This window comes from Opisthocomus hoazin, chromosome 1 (genome assembly GCF_030867145.1).
Source record: "Opisthocomus hoazin isolate bOpiHoa1 chromosome 1, bOpiHoa1.hap1, whole genome shotgun sequence".
NCBI lineage: Eukaryota > Metazoa > Chordata > Aves > Opisthocomiformes > Opisthocomidae > Opisthocomus > Opisthocomus hoazin.
Window position 1 is genome coordinate 76,431,524 of NC_134414.1, and position 18,825 is coordinate 76,450,348.

At 42.9% G+C, this 18,825-nt stretch overlaps 1 protein-coding gene across 3 annotated transcripts in view; it reads right to left on the reverse strand.

Annotated features, from left to right (window-relative positions):
* Nucleotides 1-18,825, reverse strand: part of NPAS2 (neuronal PAS domain protein 2) — a 104,028-nt gene that overhangs the window by 71,641 nt on the left and 13,562 nt on the right. Inside the window, exon 2 of one of the 3 annotated variants that reach the window (XM_075426650.1) lies at nucleotides 573-669. The exons of the other annotated variants lie outside the window; for them this stretch is intronic. The gene's annotated coding sequence lies outside the window, so the exon portion shown is untranslated. The remainder of the gene's footprint in view (nucleotides 1-572; nucleotides 670-18,825) is intronic. 3 annotated transcript variants of the gene reach the window in all.

Here is an 18,825-nt window from a genome sequence, read left to right on the forward strand (position 1 = left end):
AGCTCCAGCCATGCTCCACACTGTAGGTACGACAGGGTTGGGATTTGGCTGAAGATTTTTTTTGGTCGTATTTGTTGCACAGTAGGCTGAACAAAGAAACTCTCTGCAGAGTTTAAGAATTTATTTTAATACTGTGTTTTGATTCCTCCACACTCCAAGATTCTGTAGGCATTGCCATAGCTTTCCCTTGTTTCTGTATCTAGCAATTCAGTCCTTCCAAACAGGCATTATTATAAAATCCAGCTTTAGGACTTAATTTAAATTTACCACTGAAAAAAAAAATACACTCAGAAAGATGTGGCTAATGTCCCATCTCATGTATTTTTGCAATTCTGCCAGTTTACATGACAGAAAATGCTAGTCCACATCAGTTACTGTACGTCTTTTTTTGCTTAAGACCTGTGGTTCTTTTTGCAGCTGTGCATTAAAATGTGTTTTCTCTGAGGCATAATAAAAATATCACAGTAGAGACATACATCATCTTTTGGACGCCATGTTATGTGATGACATTTTTCATGGTACACTTAGTTTGCATTTGTCCAAAGTAACTGAAAGTGAGAATGTGCACTGACCTGCTCCACAGCAATCGTATTAGCCACCAAAAATGCAGAAGATCACACGCATCAATTTGACTCTGTGCAGCACAGTGTTTATTATTTCTGCAATAAACTGTAGAAGAAAATAAAGTGTGAGAGCATTTCATTCATGTCTGGCTGTCCTATTGCCATTGGTATTGCTTAACAGGAGAAATAAATATAGGCATATACGCACAGGGCTTTTCTCTGTCTGGCCATGATGTCTACATTACCCACCCCTTTCTGGTTTTAAATCTTAATTTAGTCAAACCCTCTACAGCCTTTACAAGTGGAGTGTGTTGATTTCTTGCTACTTTTTTCCAGGCTTAGACTAGCTACTGTTACACTGCTTCCATTTAAATGTGATAGTGAGATACTGGTTTAGGAACTTGATGCATAGTTGAGGGGGTTTGAAGGGAGCAAATAATGCAATTTCTTTGCTGTATAGTTTTTGTTCACTAATTAATCTATTCCTGTAAAAACTGAGGATGGATGAAGTGGACCACGCACATATTTATATATTCCTTGATACCGGAATCTGGGAATCTGACACTAATTAAAGCCACAGCTACACCCAGGATTTTCCGAGAAGCAGACGCTCCTCGTAATGCAAAGGTGAACCTTACAGCAAAGCTTAGCATTGTTATTATAGTTGAAATCATAGGGTGATGGCAGATCTTCATGTGTGTTTAAAAGAATCGTGATATTTACTGCCCTCTATCCAAGGACAATCATGAAGAATTTGGGGAATTAGCGCACTCTTCAAGGCAAAAGTCACTGGCTGCCCTGGGATGATGTCGATTTTATATACGGTTCTTTTGTTACTAAGATTACACAAGCTTTCGAGCCCTGTCTTTGCAAAAATATTAAAAGATTTTAAATGGGCTTTACCCGAGAGAGACAGAATCCAAAATGCTGTTGCAAAAAATAAAGTGATGAATGGAATGCCTATATATCATTTATTTCCTCTTGGAATTGGTGACCTTCCATCAGTCAGTAGTTTCCTTCACACTCCCTCACTTGTGAATTATAAGTTAATCAAGAGTACAATGGAAATAATGCATCCATAGCCCACTTGCTGCATTCATCTGTCTCCTCAGGGTGGATTAGGGATGTTCAAGTTGTAATGAGCTTTCTTTTAGTCCAGTTTTGACCTCAATTCTGATTTTTACCAGCAAAAATTTCTCATGTGAGTTTACCCAAGACTTATTTGGAAAATACATTGGGATCTGGAAAAAGGGGTTGTGAAGCAGGAGTAGTCTAAAAAAGTAAGACTATCTCCTTGCTTGTAACTGCTTTATTTTAGGGGAGTGGGGTACATGGAAAATAATTCAGACTGAGAATCTTTACTTTTTCTCACTTGGCCTCAAAGGGATCGATGTCTAACTATTTCTGAAAGGTTAGCTATTTCTAGAGATCCTCAATCCCAGAATTTACAAACTCAATATGATGGCCACGTGTGGCTGATGTGACGAGAGAAGCAGTTACGGGAGAGGCCTCCTGCACTGTGCTGACATGCTACCTCCTAAAGTCTGGTCCTGGTTTTGCCAGGCTGAATGACTCTGATGCTATTTCACACTTACCAGTGCAGAGAAGTGAGTATTTTAGCATATTGCTCGTTTTACAGAGCCCGAGCCTAGTCTGTGGGACTTCCCCTTGAAGGAGATGCAATGCATCTGTTTGAAGCATTTATTTTCAAACTACACAGATGCACAATACCAGTGAGTGGAATACCACAAAAAATTATTCTTTCACAGCTGATAATACTAGTGGTAACAATGAAGGAATTATTCTCATTATAAAGAAGAGTTGATCTGAAAGGTAAAGAGAGGTGGTAATTAATTTCTTTTAATAGTCACACTGGGATCTCCTGTAGTGTGCGGTCTGATGTTAATAATATATTTTCCCCCTTATAATTAATGTTCATGTTCGGTTCCCGGGGGACTCTTCTCCACTATCCTCAGCATTGTCGTTACTTAAGCGTGTACAAGCAACCTTAGCACCTTGGCCGCTGCAACAGCTAATTCAAGTACTGCTTCCCTTGCCCGTATCTTTCCTCCTGCCAGCTGGGTGGCAAATGCCACCACAGGAACATGCAACCTCAGGAGAGCTGGGAAATAATAAGGTATTTTATCCCATTTTGGGGGAATGCAAAGTTTTAATGAAAACAGTAAGATAGCACAGGGAGAGAGTGAGCCCCCTCCGCCTGTCCTGCTTTCTGAGGCTTGTGATTCAGGGATGGGGAGGTGGGGGCTGACTCCTCGGGGACCTTATGGAGATGTTGGAGCTACTTGCCAGTGCAAGGCTGTGCTGCAGCAGAACAAGCAGGGAAGCCTTTGGATTTCAGAGCAGCCTGCAGCTCTTGTGCCAGCCTTTGAGGGAATGGGCGCAGAACGGACCCAGGGCAGAAGCAGCATGGCCTGGGCTCCGTCTGGCTGGCAGTGTCTGGTGTAAACCAAAGCAAATGCAAACGTTGAGTTGTTTTTTTTTCTTAAGGTATGTTATCTTGAACAGTTTGACAAAACGTTCCCAAGCCAAAATGTTTCCAGAAGTGCTTTATTTCCCTCCGCTCTAGCCCCGCTGGCTGCCGCCACTGCCCAGTCCAAATGAGCGCTCCCGGCCCAGCACGCCCAGCATTACACACACCCCTCCAGCTCTTCACACGCACACGAGCAGGTTGGCCTTTGCTCTGACTTGGAAACTTTTGCTTCGGCATTGCTAAAAAGTGGGCCATGACATCATGGCAGCGACAGCACGTGCCTATGACAGCACCTTTCAGGGCTGAGAAACGAGCTTGGCTGACTGGCGGTCTGGCTCTTGGCTTTTGTATCTGCTCTTCAGATCGCAAAGGCTCTTTCTGGAGCAGCAGAGAAAAATAAAGAAACCCTGAGACTCGCTTCCTCCATCTCCTCCCTCTGACCTTCCCTACCCTCATTTTTTTTGGTTGTCGGCACAAGGAAGAGTGAATGAGTGACAGACAGAAGCAACACTACGTTCACAGACATTCTTCCCTAATTCCACACTTTCTTTACACCTGTGGTCCTGAGTCAAGGATATTTCACTGTCTGACTTCTGTTACAGAAGTGAAGCCTAACCAGAGATTTAAATTTTCTGGAAATGTCTGTACGTGTAAAACATAACAGATTTCTCTGAGTTTTTCTCCCCTTTAAGGGAAAGCTGAAATATCTGCAGCTCTCACTTTGAACTAATTTTTATTTACTTCTTTGTGAATAAGAACCGTATTATGCTTGGTTTTGTTAGCACCTATAGACTCTTGCTAGATATATCTCTGAGAAAAAGGAAAAATTCCGAGGTTTTGAACATCGTCAAGAATGCCTGATACTAAAGACAGATCTCTAATGCACATAAAGTACTTCTTGACAGTTGACATATCTTTTAAGCAGTAAAATGAATAAGCAAATAAATAGAAAGATGGAAATTGAGAGTACCACCATTACTGATCCATTAACAAGAGGGTTCCATAAGATTCAGAGATACAATGTAAGCAGACTTAAGGTCATAATGCACTACGTCATACAGCACAAACCCATATTCCCAGAAGAAATGTTTGGAAAATAGGCATTTATAGGCATGATACAGCTAATACAGCATAGTGACTTCTTAATAACCTAATTGGAAATACTTTATTTTATGTAAAATATTTTGAAACATTTAAACAAAGGTTAGTGTGAAACGTTAGTTATGAAATTTGAATTAAGAAGAGGACTGCCAAACACGTGATAGCATTTTCTATCTGAAAAATAGTGTATTTTGATTAAAAACCAACAACAACAGAGACATTTTGTGTATCTTTCAAAGAAATCTTTGGAATACAGGTTTTATGGAAAACTGGAATACATCTTCTCTTTACTGGAATAATTCAGATTTTCTGACTTTTTCAGTAAAAAGTAACTACCAGGAAGATACATAAATATTCCAGAATTTCATATTAGAAGTGTCTCATTTGCACGTAACTCATAAGTGACTTGCAGGCAGTGTCTACTGGTGTAGGCATTTTCCAGAATAAAAACTCCTAAACAACCTGTTGCTTTTTTCCCCACATTGGGTAACCACCACCATGAGACTCTGATCCAGGAGGTGATGTGGGCATGAAGTGAACTGCCTGTGCAGGTTTCCAGTTGTGGGAGACCAGCAAGGGATGGTGGGCCCCTAGCGGTGGCTCATGCCTTTCAGTCAGAAAGCTTTTGTGGGCCTTCTCCCCCAGAGTGGTAGAAGATGCCAAGGTGCTGACCAGACCCATTATTTCCAGTAAGAGAGTTATGGTAAAGTGATACAGTGGTGCTGCTTCATGCCTGACCTCCCTGGCGTGGCTGCAGACCTGCTAGCACCGTGTCTGCGGGTGTCCGACCCCAGGTTTCACGCAGGGAAACGGTCCTGCCGAGTGCGAGCAGCAACACCGCTCTGAATACTGCTCTTCAACAAACTAAGGACAATAATACCTTTATATTTCCACTTACATTGAGAATGTACTCCTTTTTCTAAAAAAAAAAGTGATGTCATGGTGCTATTTAAAATACTTAGTGGTAGCATGGCGTGCAGCTGCATGGCAAAGAGGTTCTCCAATCCACAAGGGAGCCCGTGTCTTGAGATACACACACTCTGCTCTTATCAAAGGTTTGCCTCTAATCAGGGAGGAACTGAAGCCCTTTATAACACCTGTATTGTATGGATTTAATATGCTAATGTGTAAACCTGTCTCAAATATCTAATTCTAAAAATGTTTTACTTTCTTTTTCGGTACTCTTAAGTAGTTAGTCCTGCTAATTTAACTCCATCAGGCTGAAAGGCATTAAATGAAATGTCTGGAAGGAATTAATTAAAGCGCTTATCAAAGACTGGTAATATCAGTTTCCACTGGTAAGTAAAATGAATGTATGTGAACTGGAATCAGATACATTGATTTAGCTCTATTGTGAAAACAGCTTGGAGAGAAGTAGTACTACAATTATTCGCCCAGGAAAACGTGCATCATCCTAATGGAACTGCTCTAATGACCTTGACTAAACCGACTGCACTCCCGCTTTCTCAAAAGCAGTGCCAAAATACCAACAATAGCGTGACGTATATGGCTGTTTTATGAGGTGTCCGTTTTACAATGAGGCATTGAGAAAAACAGTCTTTATCCACAAACATTTCTTGAGTTATATGTGCGGTTACTGCTGTACTTCTGCATAAAGAAAACTAGAAAATAACACAGGACAATGTTGGGGGCCTGTTCTTGGCCTATAGTTCAAAAGCGAACTAAAATATACCTTGCCCATGCTCTACTGGCATTTTCAAAGGACAAGCTGGGTATCGCAACCAAAGCTCATGTCTGCTGCTGAGCTGCTTGCCAGAGCATTGCTCTGTGTTAGGGGTTCACAGCTCAAAGACAGCACGGGCTGTCCAGCATGGCCACTAAAACCAGTTTAGGAATGGCATCGGCTGGTGTCTGGCTTCGGAAAGGCCGGAGCTGAAGAGTTCCGGCTGGCTCCTCCAGACTGCAGGCTGTGATTTGGTCTAGGCTGACATTCATTGATTCTGGAGACCTGAGTTGCTCAAGTCTGTTAGTGGTATGGCTGGAGCTGAGGTTGGGGCTGAGGACTGACAGGGATGAAAAGCAAGTGTTATTGCTGGGAAGAACAACGCTTCCAAAGCTCAGAAGACGTAAGCACAGTAAAGCGCGACCAGCTGTAGGGCTGGATGGGAAAGATGTGCTTTAGGTTATGTTAGTCTGGGGTTTAATGGCTTGGGATAGAACAAGAGTTTGGACCCAAAGTGCTCAGGAGTTAATTACTGAATCTCACAGGACTTAACTGATATTCCAGTTACAGGCAATGGCTAAACCTTGCCGCAGGCCTCCCTGTGCAAACACGAGGCGATGCCTTAGCCTGGGCCAACATGTCGCCTTCCTCATCGCTCACCCTTGCGCAGCATAAACTCTTAAACCCGATATTCGGCTGTGGGGAGTCTTTTGCTGAAACATGGGAATTTTCAAGGGCTATTATTAGCTTCCTGAAATGAAACTGCTGTTCATATGCAAAGCTTTGATACAAAACCAGGACAAAGTGACCTGAAAACGTGTACAGCTTCACGGTCTTGCCAAATCTATGTGTTCTCTCAAGGCCTACTGTGCACTGGCCACCTGCATGTAGAACCTAATGAGGATTTTCATGCAGGTAGCTTAGGAATAATACTGTTAAAGGCAGTAGGCCCACATTAAGAAAGCAGAAAGAGGAACCATTTCTTGAGACCGTCTCTCTGCTGCTGAAGAGAACAGTGTCTGGTCATGACTTGTTCCCTCTGAGTGAATGAGCAAATGGGAGCATCAGTCACTGTTTTGAGGAGCCAAGCAGCTTACAGCTTTCTATGGTTTGCTTTATTTGTATGTGACACATGCTCATTAGCAAAGATTTTTAGAGTTCTTGCCTGTCTTCTGCTGTTGTCTCAATCCCACAAAACAACAGCTCTGGCTGGAACATCACAGGCACTGGGACAAACCCTTTCTTGTCTTGGGTCCTGCACAAGCGTCAATGTTGCAGTGGGAATGACTATGAACAGTGTTAGAAGGCCTTGTAGGCCCAGTGAGCTGGACTGAGCACAAAAGCCAGCAGAGCAAATGGCTTGTGAATAGCCCTAGAGTAGACACGGGCTGCTAGAGTACAGCAAGGAGGAGGGTTAGAGTTAGAGGTAGGGTTAAAGGGTGGGGTAGTGGGGAGCAGCGGCTTCAGCAGTGTTAAGTGGTAGACCCTGCAAGTCCATCAGGGCTGGATGATGGCAGCTGGTGCTGGGGCTGAAGAGCAGGCAGTTATTTGTACTGTGAGGAAGGGCATGTGAACTTCTTTTGATGAGCAAGTTAGGTTTAGAGATACAACTGAGATAGAAGAAAAACCCAAACCACCCCCAAAAAATAAGCACAGGTAACACGAGAATGTCACCCATCTGTCATGACTACAAAATTAAGAGCATCAGAAGACACTCCGAAAACTTGCTCCCTCTCACATGGGCTTCCAAAAAGCAATACTGTCATTTAATCCACAGATGTTCTTTCAGATCCAGATGTTCTGTTCTCTTCCCCTCACTGCTAATTCCTAACAATTCCGATAGATAAGTATTTTCAAATATAGCTGCTTCAGGTGAAGTTTGCTTGACTAGCTCACTCTGGACATTTACTTTACATTACAATGATCCACTTTGCTTGAACAGGTTCAGGAAAAACTGATACAAAGCTTCACTACAACAGCCCTAATCTTCAACAGAGGCATAACAGCAATCTGTTAACCGTAACGTATCTGACTGGATCTGCAGGGCTGGAACAAGGCGTGGGGGAGAATGAGCCAACAACTGAGGAATAATTGTGGCTGTAAATCTGGGGTGCTTCAGTTTCTGCAGTCCCCCTAAACCTCAAATGAAAACTAATTTTCTCTAAGTACCTTGAGGGAACCTGCTACCATCCTACCACCCTGAGCCTTACACAATCCCACAATTAATTAAACTCTTCAGATCCTCTTTGTCCTGATCCCAACGAAAACAAAGCTGGCAAAACTCTGTCAAACAGCTACCTCTCAGCAGAGGTCCCTAGTCCTCACCGCAGCCCAGCAGACCCTGCTGGCTGCACCAGTAGACTAAGCATGTCAGTCCTGCTTGTTTTTAACCACAACCACCATCCTAAGACTAATCCTACCTTAAATTATCACCTGAAGACTCCTAGCAGTTAAAAAAAGAAAATGTAAACTGTTCAACTCTTGCCTCATCTGCCTCTTCCCCTACAGATGTTGTAGGATCCAGCAGCAAACTGAACTGCCCATCCCTGTAATTCTTACCACTCAGCCCCACTCCACGTATACCCCCAGACTTCCTTACCTGTCCTGCAGCAACCCTCATGGGGCCAAAGTTCAGCTTAAAGCATTTGGTCCTATCAGCTCTCCCTTCATACCAGTCTTCTGGCCTTGTGCAATCCAGGAATGTTTCTCCTCGTTCAGTATTTCCACACCTAAAATTTAACTGGATCTCTTCTCACAAACACTGTGTAAAAGTTGTCCAATATCTCCTCCTTTCCTCCACAGCTGGCTGTCAGCCTCTGCACCTACAGCTCCAAGAGCCAGGCTTCAATTGGCAATAAACCGAGGTGTTCGTTTCATCATCTAGTATTAAAGTATATCCCAGTGATCTCTTGTAGCAATAAACTGAATTCTCCTGCCCCTGTGATCGCTAGCAACAACCTGAATGTTAATCCTAGTTTTAATTTTCTCTACCCTAAGGCCAAGCAGAAGAAGTTGGTCTATATGGAGCAAAGGGCTGAGCGTAGCTTTGAGCGTGGTATGCCTTATTGACTTGGGCCCATCTTACTATTAGCGTTTGGGTCCAGAGGGTTACCTTTGCTGATGGGTGCTATAAGACGTGCATGGTATTACAGTCTCAGATGGGTGGGGGCCATATGGCTATGGGTAGGCCTGTGGTCAGGATTACGAAGGGCAGAGACCAAAGAGCTAAATTCACTACTCTGTCTTGCAAGCTCTTCTGATCCAGGATGATATACTGTCACCTGGTTATGGCTATGCTTAGAATACAGAAAAGATTTTCAGCTTTTTAATACAGACTCTTTCTCTTCCTTCTCTACAAAAATATCAAATAAATGTCACTCAGTTTTTGACTTATTGGAGAATTCCTTTGAGAAAGCCCCAGCTCATATCCATCATGGCGAGGTGACTGCCTGGTGCTGTCTGACTGCACTGCTGTAAAGCAGTACTGCTCTGCTTCAGGAGGCTCCTACGGAGGTTCACGGTCAGTCCTGCACCAACATTCCCTGCTCCTCCCCAGCCCCACTAAAGATAAAGCAGGCGTTATAACCAAAGTCCGAGGGCCTGAACAGGCACCTTTATAGCTTGCTTGAGTCTCATCTGCCACATTAATTACCTTCCTGGCAGGGGGCTGGGTACTTTTAGAAGCATAGAGATGGGAAAATGCAAAGGCAATCTTTCTCCTTCGGGGCTGTGCAGGAATTCCCCAGCCAGGACATCCCACACTGAGAGCAGCCTCCCCACAGGTCAGTGAAGCATTCACTATTTTAACTGCTGTATTGAACACTTTTGCAATGAAAAACTGAAACTTTTGGTTCTGAAGAAGCTGCATTTTTCTGGCATGTTTCTAGAAAAGTAGATTCTTAGTTTGCTGCCAGGTAGGAACGAAGAGCTGAGTTTTTAAGAGCACCGAGTGGAATATTAGCAAGTGTAAATGCTTCCAAAAAATGAAAGAGGACTATATTTCTGCTTCTGATTCACTGTTCTGTGCCAAATAACACTTTCTCAGTCACCTTTTCTTCCTCAAAGAGAACAGGTTGCGACAGATTGAAGCCTTCTCCCCTGCTATGTCAAGAGCCTTTATGTGGCAATTACAACATAATTTTTGTTTTACGATCAGCTGAAGTCAGTTCAAAACAGCACGTCACCTCACACATGAAATAGCATCGCTTTATGTGATGGGGACTGGAATTTGGCAGGAGCATTTCCTCATTTGCAGTCTGCTTTTTTCTGTCTCAGTGTTTTACACTTGATGCGGAGTAACTTGAGTTTTGAAGTCATTCAGGCTTATCTGGAGGAGTGACTCATCTAGGGCAAGCGGAGTAGCCAGCTCCTGCTTGCTCTGAGGGTAACCGAAATGTTAAGCAGTGGAGGAGGAGAAAAATTACAAATCCATGATGGGAAAGACCTTAGGCCTTCCAGATAAAATGTGTGATATTTATCAGTGGCTCTGTGGGCAGCAAGCTTGGTGCTCAGTGGACAGCCTCTTTTATCTCCTCGCTGTCCGTGGCAATTGCCTTTCTCTCCTGTTGCACCAGATCATGTGCCATTGACAAGTCCGGCCTCAGAAAGTTCACAGAGAAGCCAGCTGGCTGCATCTGAGTCCCCAGACCAGTGGATCCTACCGATGTAATCAACAGCACCACGTTTCCAGCTTTTTTTTCGTACATGTCTAGAACAGGAATCAGCCAAGAGCAGGTCACAATGTTGCAGTGTTCATAGTCATTTTGGCTTTCCCCGAGTACTCACTTTTTCAAATCATCTATTAGACCTTTAGAAAATAATACAGCATTTCCCATTAGTAATCCCTTCCACTTGTGATTTCTTTTTTTGTGGCCAGAGGAGGCAAAGTATGCAGTTGTCGCACAAAAACTTCTCCAGAGCAATCACTACTATAATATTTCATTTGCCAAAACTGCTACCACCATGAATTCAAGAAACCTGGCCCTAAGCCCATCCACCTTTCCCAATTTCTGAACGGTTCCTAGTTCTTTTCTCTCCTGGTTGCTGACTTTTTCTTTTTAAAATGTTTATCTTTTAAAATCAGATGCACAAAAACATGGTGTCCTAAGCATGACAGGATCCATGTCAAGGATGGCTGCAGGCAGAGGCTGGCTGTAAGCAAGCACTAGCAGCAAGCAGCTCCATGTCACCTTACTCCTAAACCCTGTGCTAAGGGCAATGTGGAACAACTCACTGCAGATGTGAGCCACTTAATCCTCCACCAAATCCAGATCCGAAAGGAAGCATTTGCAGATAATAACTGAAGTTTTGTGAGCAGTGAAACTAATACCAACTGATGGCTTACTGGCTGCCATCAGAAAGATCTTGTGTAGGTTCTCTGGTGTCTGCAGGGACAGATATCTATTGTCACACAGCCCAAAGAAACTTTGTAGTTTCAAGACCTTTATCTTTTTCTCTAACTTCACCAAGTGGCCAGCAGGTTCAAAAGACAGCCAGACAGGCATGCACAAAACACACACAACCCACTGCACACACTAAACATGACCAAATAATCCTTATTTCTCCAAGAAAAATCATTGCTGTTATCTCAATACCCAAACTAGTCAGGTTGCAAGGACTGGATCCTGTAAGGATTAATAAACCAGCAAGTTAGAGGTAACAGTGTTTAACTCCTATACATCTGGGTCAAGATACATCTCACCTAGCTTCAGGTCTTTACAGTACAGATGCTGGCAGCAGAGGTAACTGCCAAAATGGCTGTTGTAGTCAATGGAGAGAAACAGGAACTCCTAAAGTACGAGTAACCCAATTTTGAGAAAGTTATCAAGACCGATTAAATACTTCATACTGGAGATGTGCCAGCTAACAGTAACGGCTGGCTGACCCCCTTCTCCCCTCTCTGGTTCCCCAAGATCTCAGGAAACCCCATTACTGTCTTTTCACGTGCATGCTTCCTTGCCTTCCTCAACAAATCAAACTCTTCTTTCCTCTTTCAGGCCTCAGCCTCTTCACCTAGGACATCAAGTCTTCTCTCCTCCTCCATAAATGTACAAGAACAATCATCTGAAGGAAAAGAAAGAAACCTTTGTCTTTTTTAAAAGGAAACATTTGCCTTATAAGATTTTGTTTGTTTATATTTATTTTATTATACGTTCATACATTTGGCCTGGTGTATAGCTTGCCCTCTGCTTGGACGGGCCTATCAGAAACAGAGAGAAAAATAATATACTAAATGCCCAGAAGCTGAATTGCAAAAGCACAAGATGGGCATTCAGGAGCAAGGGGAGTCTCCGAAATCACTCTGAGTTCATTCTTAAAAAAATATCAGGCTGTCAGACTGAGCATGTCCCTTTGACTTCAGTATTTCTCAAGTTTTAAAAACCTAACCAAAGAGCATTAACATTCTGCTGCTGTATTTTTACAGGATAAATTACAAATGACAACAGTGAGTGCATCTCGGAAGTGATGGTCTTTTCTTTGGATGCTTGATATTCTATACAGCTAAGTGCTGCCTTAAGACTGATGAACACTTTTGTACACTTGATTTATGGCCTATTTGGAGGTTAAAAAGTGCATTTAATACTTACATTTCCTTGTTCCCTTTCAATTATTTTTTTGCATATCCAAGCTGCAGTCCAGGAAAAATGCAAGTGTTGCGGATACGCTTACCAACCTTTGCATTGTGATTTAGTAACATACATCAGCTGGTACTTACTTGTACATCCTAAAAACCCAGTAAGTGAAGATGTTGAGCACATGTTCTGAAATAAGTGTATGCTTTAAACACGCTATTAAATTGTAGCATTTGCTTTTCTTCATTTTCTAGATTTTTCCATTTCCTTTCCTGGAGTTTTAATTCCTCTGGGGTATATCATAAAGTCCTTACTTATACAAAACTACTTTTCTATTTACTTTGCTAAGGTTGAAAACTACATGAGGCAGTAATATCCTCAAGACAAGTACTTTCTTATCTTTTAGGTCTGCAAAGTTAAATTGTTTTATGATATGGTAACTATTGAATAAAATAATATTAAGGTCACCAGTCCTCTTCTGGCAGGCATTTTCTTAAAAATCCAGGGAGGGCTCCAGATTAGCAGTCACGATGTTTACACAGGTCTCATGCATGATGGCTCACGTGCACTTAATTTTTGTAATGCTTATTTTTAAAAAATACAGTGAAAGCAGTCTAAATGCTGCATGGAGACCACCCTTGTGGTTTCCACACTCTCACCAATTCTGTTCAGACAATTAAGCACTTTGGAAGTGAAATTCTCCTTTATTACCTTCCTTTTTGGTTTCACACTTCTTCCTTGCAATTTTCTCTTGTGTTTGCCTCAAGGCATATTTATGTCTTTATCTCAGGCTGTTGGGCAATGGGCTGTGGGACTATTCCAGTGTCCAGGCAGTAAGTCAGGAGAGTGCTCAGTGTTTGGTCATCACCATGTCACGCGACATTTCACATCTTTTTTGCGACTGCAATTTCAACAGTCCCTTCAACACTGATGAAATTTATAACATGCCAGGAGGGGTCTCTTAGATTAAGCTGTTTTCTTGTGTATTAAAGAGCTGTCATGGAACATTAACCATGAAACATCAACTAAATGGATTGAGACTTTAACACAAGGTTGATGACCTAGAGCTAGAATTCAGTGCCCTTTCTCCCAGGAGAGCTACTTTATTACTCTGCAAGTAGTTTCAGTTCATACACTGGGACTACTCGTAAGATGCAGTCACTGTGATTAAGGAGGTCAGAATCTGTCCCTGTTGACAAAAGATTATTTTAACACTTAAGATTTCCTTTGTGAAGCTTTTGCTTTGACTAGAGAGCACTTCATCAGGTGAGTCATCCCCTTTCACTGGGACTAAAGCTCGCACAGCTTGATCCATCAAGATTTATGGGCATGCATGCGTACAGCCCATTAAGCTACACCAGTGAAGTGAAGGACACAGCTTTGGAACAATGAGATATTCACTGTGAGCAAGTCATATTAGACTGGGGCTAGAAACACATTGTGAGCATGTTGGCAAAGGAGGCAATTCCTCTGAAAAGGGATCCAAGACGGACAATGTTCTGTGCAGCCAGGCCTAATGTTCAAGGAGCTGTTTCTGGAAAACAGAAGCCTGAACCAGGCGTCCCATGCAATATAACGGGGGAAGCAGGCCTCCTTGGGGTAGGATTCACAATCCAGAGGGAAAGATTTGTTGTCTAAATGCTGAAAGAACTGGGGATTTGTATTCCTAACTTATGGATGGCCCTAACCACAAGCCCGTAGTAAGGCACCAAAGTAGCCAGAGTAAGGTAGGGTTTCAAGACACCCTTCTACCATACGCTTCCTCAGGGACATGCATTTCACCCTTCTGGTAAGCAAGCAGCTTAGGCTCTGCATCTTGAGTACGCAAGGCCACAAAGAGTGGGCCAGCCAAATGGGTCATGGCCACCAGACAGAGGAGGTCTTTCCCACCTCCTGCTCCTCCTGCTCCACTACTGCAGTTCCACGCTCCTTCTGTGAGTTGGTTCAATTCTGCAATTTGACAAAAATAAAAATCCACCTTTCCCTTTTTTTTTCTTTTATTTTCTGATGTAGAGAGCTGAAGGGACTTCTTCAGAAGCTTCCCTAGGTCAGATAGCAGAGGACAACTGGCAGAAGTGCACAGCTAGGAGCGGGTACAGGGGCTGGCAAGCTGGCATTTGCCAGGCTAGGGGTGCAAATGGGACTGGCCCTCCACCATTTAAGTGCACTCAGTGCCAGAGTGGATTTAAATAAGCCGTAGTCTGTTGTGAAACCTCACCTTTCACCCCTCCGTAGACCTGCCTGTGAATCCTCCCAGCTGCTCACAGCTACTTCCCTGCATGGCCTCTCAAGGGCCCCAACTGGGTCAGCTTGAGGCTATTTTGTCCTGAAAAACTAGAAATTGATTTGTGGAAGAAAACCACCACCTTTCTCAGGCAACAATGACAGCATTATTCTGAGTACTAACAATATCAGAATAACCATACAAAATCACATAATTAAATAGAAATAGTTTCATTTCAAATTAAAATTCATAACATCTTACTGGAAGGTTGCAAAATCAACTGAAACTAAATGCTTATCAATTCTATTTTATTTCTTGTCAAGCCTTCCTTTCATCTCACACTATGAACCACAGAAATGCCGGAGTTTTTCCCTCAGACTCTGATCATTGCATTACCATGACAACAATGTATTTACCGTAGCTATAATAGATGGACTTCAGATGTTAACTGGGTCCCTCGGAAGTCCACAGGGGAGCTTTTGGTCTCCACATACCAGGATAAATGAAAGAATGACTCTCTTTACTGAGGAGCTATCTAACAGGTAACTTTTATTTGCCTTCAATTTCTGCCCGCTCTTTTAGCAAAGCCCGCTGCCTTCCATCAGTTTTAAATCTACTCACTATTTTAATTATATGGAAAAACGGGTCAAACTTTTCTTTAGCAGCCTGCTTTGTTTTTTGCTGACTGAAGCCCGTAATCCAGTAAGTTCATGCATCAATCCGACAGGATGTGACGTATGGACACCACAAAGGTTTTTATTCTTACTGTTTACATCATTCTTCTTTTCAGAGCTTTCCAGCCTTGCATAGCAGAAGAGAAATGCATAAAGCTTTGCTCTTAAAAAGCTTGCGACTAAAGGATGATATTTTGCATACACGTGGGCTTGGAGCGTAAAAACATGTGATAGAAACAAGACCTATTACCCTCCTGAAGACATTGATGCATGAGAGTAATCAAGTCACTTCATCAACAAAAATAGCTTCAAACTTAAGCACAAGTTTTAATACCTTGTTGAATTATGGATATAATAGAAACCAGCACATGCAACTTCAGCTCAGCAAGCAGGATGCAACATTGTTATAGCAAGATTCTTAAAGTTTGTATTTTTCCTAGCTTAAGGAGCACATGAATAGGCAATAAAATTCCTTTTGCACAAGGTTTTGTAGAGAGTAACTTATAAATATACATAAAAAATTTCATTAATTCCTGTCAATCTGCTTCTAAAAGATGTAATTAGAAGATCAGAAAACTAATTAGAAAGTCTGTTTGATCTCAAGAGTTTGGTTACATACCAACAATCTTGAAATAATTCATATCAGAAAGAGGAATTGTTGAAGCTTTATATAGTTCTGAACATGAACAACTGATATTTTCTAAGATATAAAAATAATGCATAGTTCTTTAAAATGAGAATTATATCACTAAGGTAGTCATAAAAATTACCTTAGCTATTACTGAGAAAAATTCCTTATTAGTCTATTTAAACCAGTTAGATTTTTTTATTTAAAATCTTGAAAGGCTGATTTAACCATACCAAAACAGGTATCATAGCAGCAGAAACACCTGAAAACAAACAAGAAAGTAGCATTGTGGACTGAATATTTATTATTTCTCAATTATGTACATTTCAAAATACAAATGAAAAAATCTATGTCAAATTTAATCTTTTAAACCAGCTTTTTAGCTGTATAATTTACTAGAAAAAAAGTTTCCAGGGTAATACTTTGCAATTAAACAATTTGACCTACCTCAAGCCTGTCGAACCACAAAACCCCCCTTTTTAAAACAGATAAAGAGACCAAAAAATGATGCGTGTTGAGTCAAAGTAGCAGAAAGCGGTGAACAGGACAGGGCGCATCAGGAAACAGCATCTAATGGCCTCAGCGCAGCCCCAAACCTCCGGGTCACAAAGGCAAAATTTTGGTCACACCGAAGTTCAAAGGAGTCAGAATCTCATCCTAAACGCGCTCATCACTGCTTGCCTGGTGCAAAGCAGATCTGAACTCAGCAGCCGGCCACTGGAAATGCCCCGGCTTGGAGAGCTCAGCCAGCCACCATGCCCTGCCCGCTGCAGCACAGGAGTCACAAGGGAACCGGCCGTGACACAGAAGTAGCTTTGTGTTCTGCTCATCCTGTTCCTCCAAATTGTCTTTTGGGCCTGCCAGCAGCTAAAGTAATCGAACTGGGTAGTGCTGCTAGTGGTGGCAGCCATTGCTGGTTTCCACCTCCTACCTGCAGGTACTCTGGCTCTGCCCTTCACGAGCTGGCTGTATTGTGCGTAAAATATCACTTCTTAGACCTGTCTTTGTACATGATCACTAGTAGCCAGGAGAGCTACAAATGAGCTTCATTTTCTGATTTTTCCTCTGACCCAAACTTAAAGAAACAATTTTAAGACAAAATGGAGAAGCTCCTCTGAGCAAAGCTTTGCTCAGTAAACACACCTACAGCTTCACAGAATGATGAAGGAGAAAGTCTGAAGTCTTCAGGGTTTTATTAAGACTCATGTACTTGGCTGCAGAAAACACAAATTTTATTCAGGACAGCCTCATGGGCTCTCCCTCACCTCTCGCCTCTTCCAGGGAGAGATCTGAGGACAGCGCCTGCCAGGAAGCCTTGCCTGGTTCTTCCAGTTACGAAAACCTTTCTTGGTTACGTGGAACATTTCCATCATCAAACCACTTGGGTTGAAAGTTTGCAGTCTGGTGTCTGCCTTGGAATTATAATTATTCCTGATTTCAGCCAAAAGAGTTAAGAAGTAGAGATGATATGTTCTTGAGAAAAGTTAGTGTTTCTTGCTTTGCAGGTGTGTGGGCTCTTTGCAACAAGGATATCCCCATTTACAAACCTGCCTGGATTTGCCAATGTTTAACAAAACTGAAGTATTTACCCTACTACATGGAGATTAATGTTGTCATTTCAGAATTGGTCTAGGCCAGGCTAAGCCAGCACTGCTGGCACAAAAGTGGTCACATCCCTGTGCAGGAGCTGTGCAGTAACTCAGTGAACTGATTGGGAACTGCCAACAAATCAACCTGACTTCAAATGACTGGCAACAACAAAACAAAAAAATTATTTGATCATAGTGTGATCATTAAATCATTAAGTACTGAATCATAATGAATATGCAGGAAGTGAATAAATTAAAATTACACAGGCAGACTTAATTATACTATTTCCTAATTTTTGAGTGCTTGACTTTACATCCATAGTGGTTAGCATTTAATGCAGTTTCTGTGAGTGTGTGACTTTGCCAGGTCTTTCAAAAAGTGAAAAACCTCATTACTTGGCGCTGTGACATTTCCAAAATACCAGTAGCCTCCCTGCCACTTCAGCTAACAAATGGTGGCAGCTGGACTGGTCATAGGGTCCCGCTGCCCACAGGGACAAGGAGGAGCAGTGAGAGGAAGGGATGAGATGCTCTCCCCTTGGGCTTTGCGGCAGCAGAGGAGCACCACGTTTGCCAGCACCGAGCTCCCCTCCCAGGTGTCCACGTGAGCCAGCAGCCCCTGCTTGTCACCTCAACCGCGAGCCTGACGGCTCCTTCTGTATCTCAGACTCCTCACTCCAGCCCCACACTTTAGGACAAGCATGTGCCCATCTTTATTTCTGGCTCTCCAAGTCCCAGGTACTTCGCAGGCAACTCTGAGTGTCAGCCACTGCCGTCCAACCCCACTTTCAGACTTTGCTCTGCCCAAAGACCTCCTCGGCTTCTCCTCCAACCTCTTTCTCTCTGGTGTGCTGCACACATGTTGCCACCCTGATCTCCCTCTCCCAGGCTCAGCTCCATGCTTGCTCCCTTCCTGACACTCTCTTTTTCCAGTCCACGGCACCCTGCCCCTACCCCGGCTTGTTACTCAGGGCTCTTTCTCCATCCTTCTTCTCTCCTTTCTCCGCCCCTCTTCTCTCCTTTCTCCCTGCTGCCATGGTTTGCAGCTCAAATTTCTTTGCCTCCCTTGCTCCTCATCCACTCTCTGTGTTCATTCTCCTGCTTGTCATCATTTTCTACTCCGTTTTTCTCTCCAGCTCACTATCTCCTTGCCAGATCCACACAAATTCCCTCAGCCCGTCTCAGCCTTGCTTCCATTTCTTCACTTGCCAACTCCCCTCAGGACAAACCCCAGACCCACTTCTCTTCTCCTCTAGGACACTCACACGGAACATGTTCAGCGGGCACTGTACAGTGGCC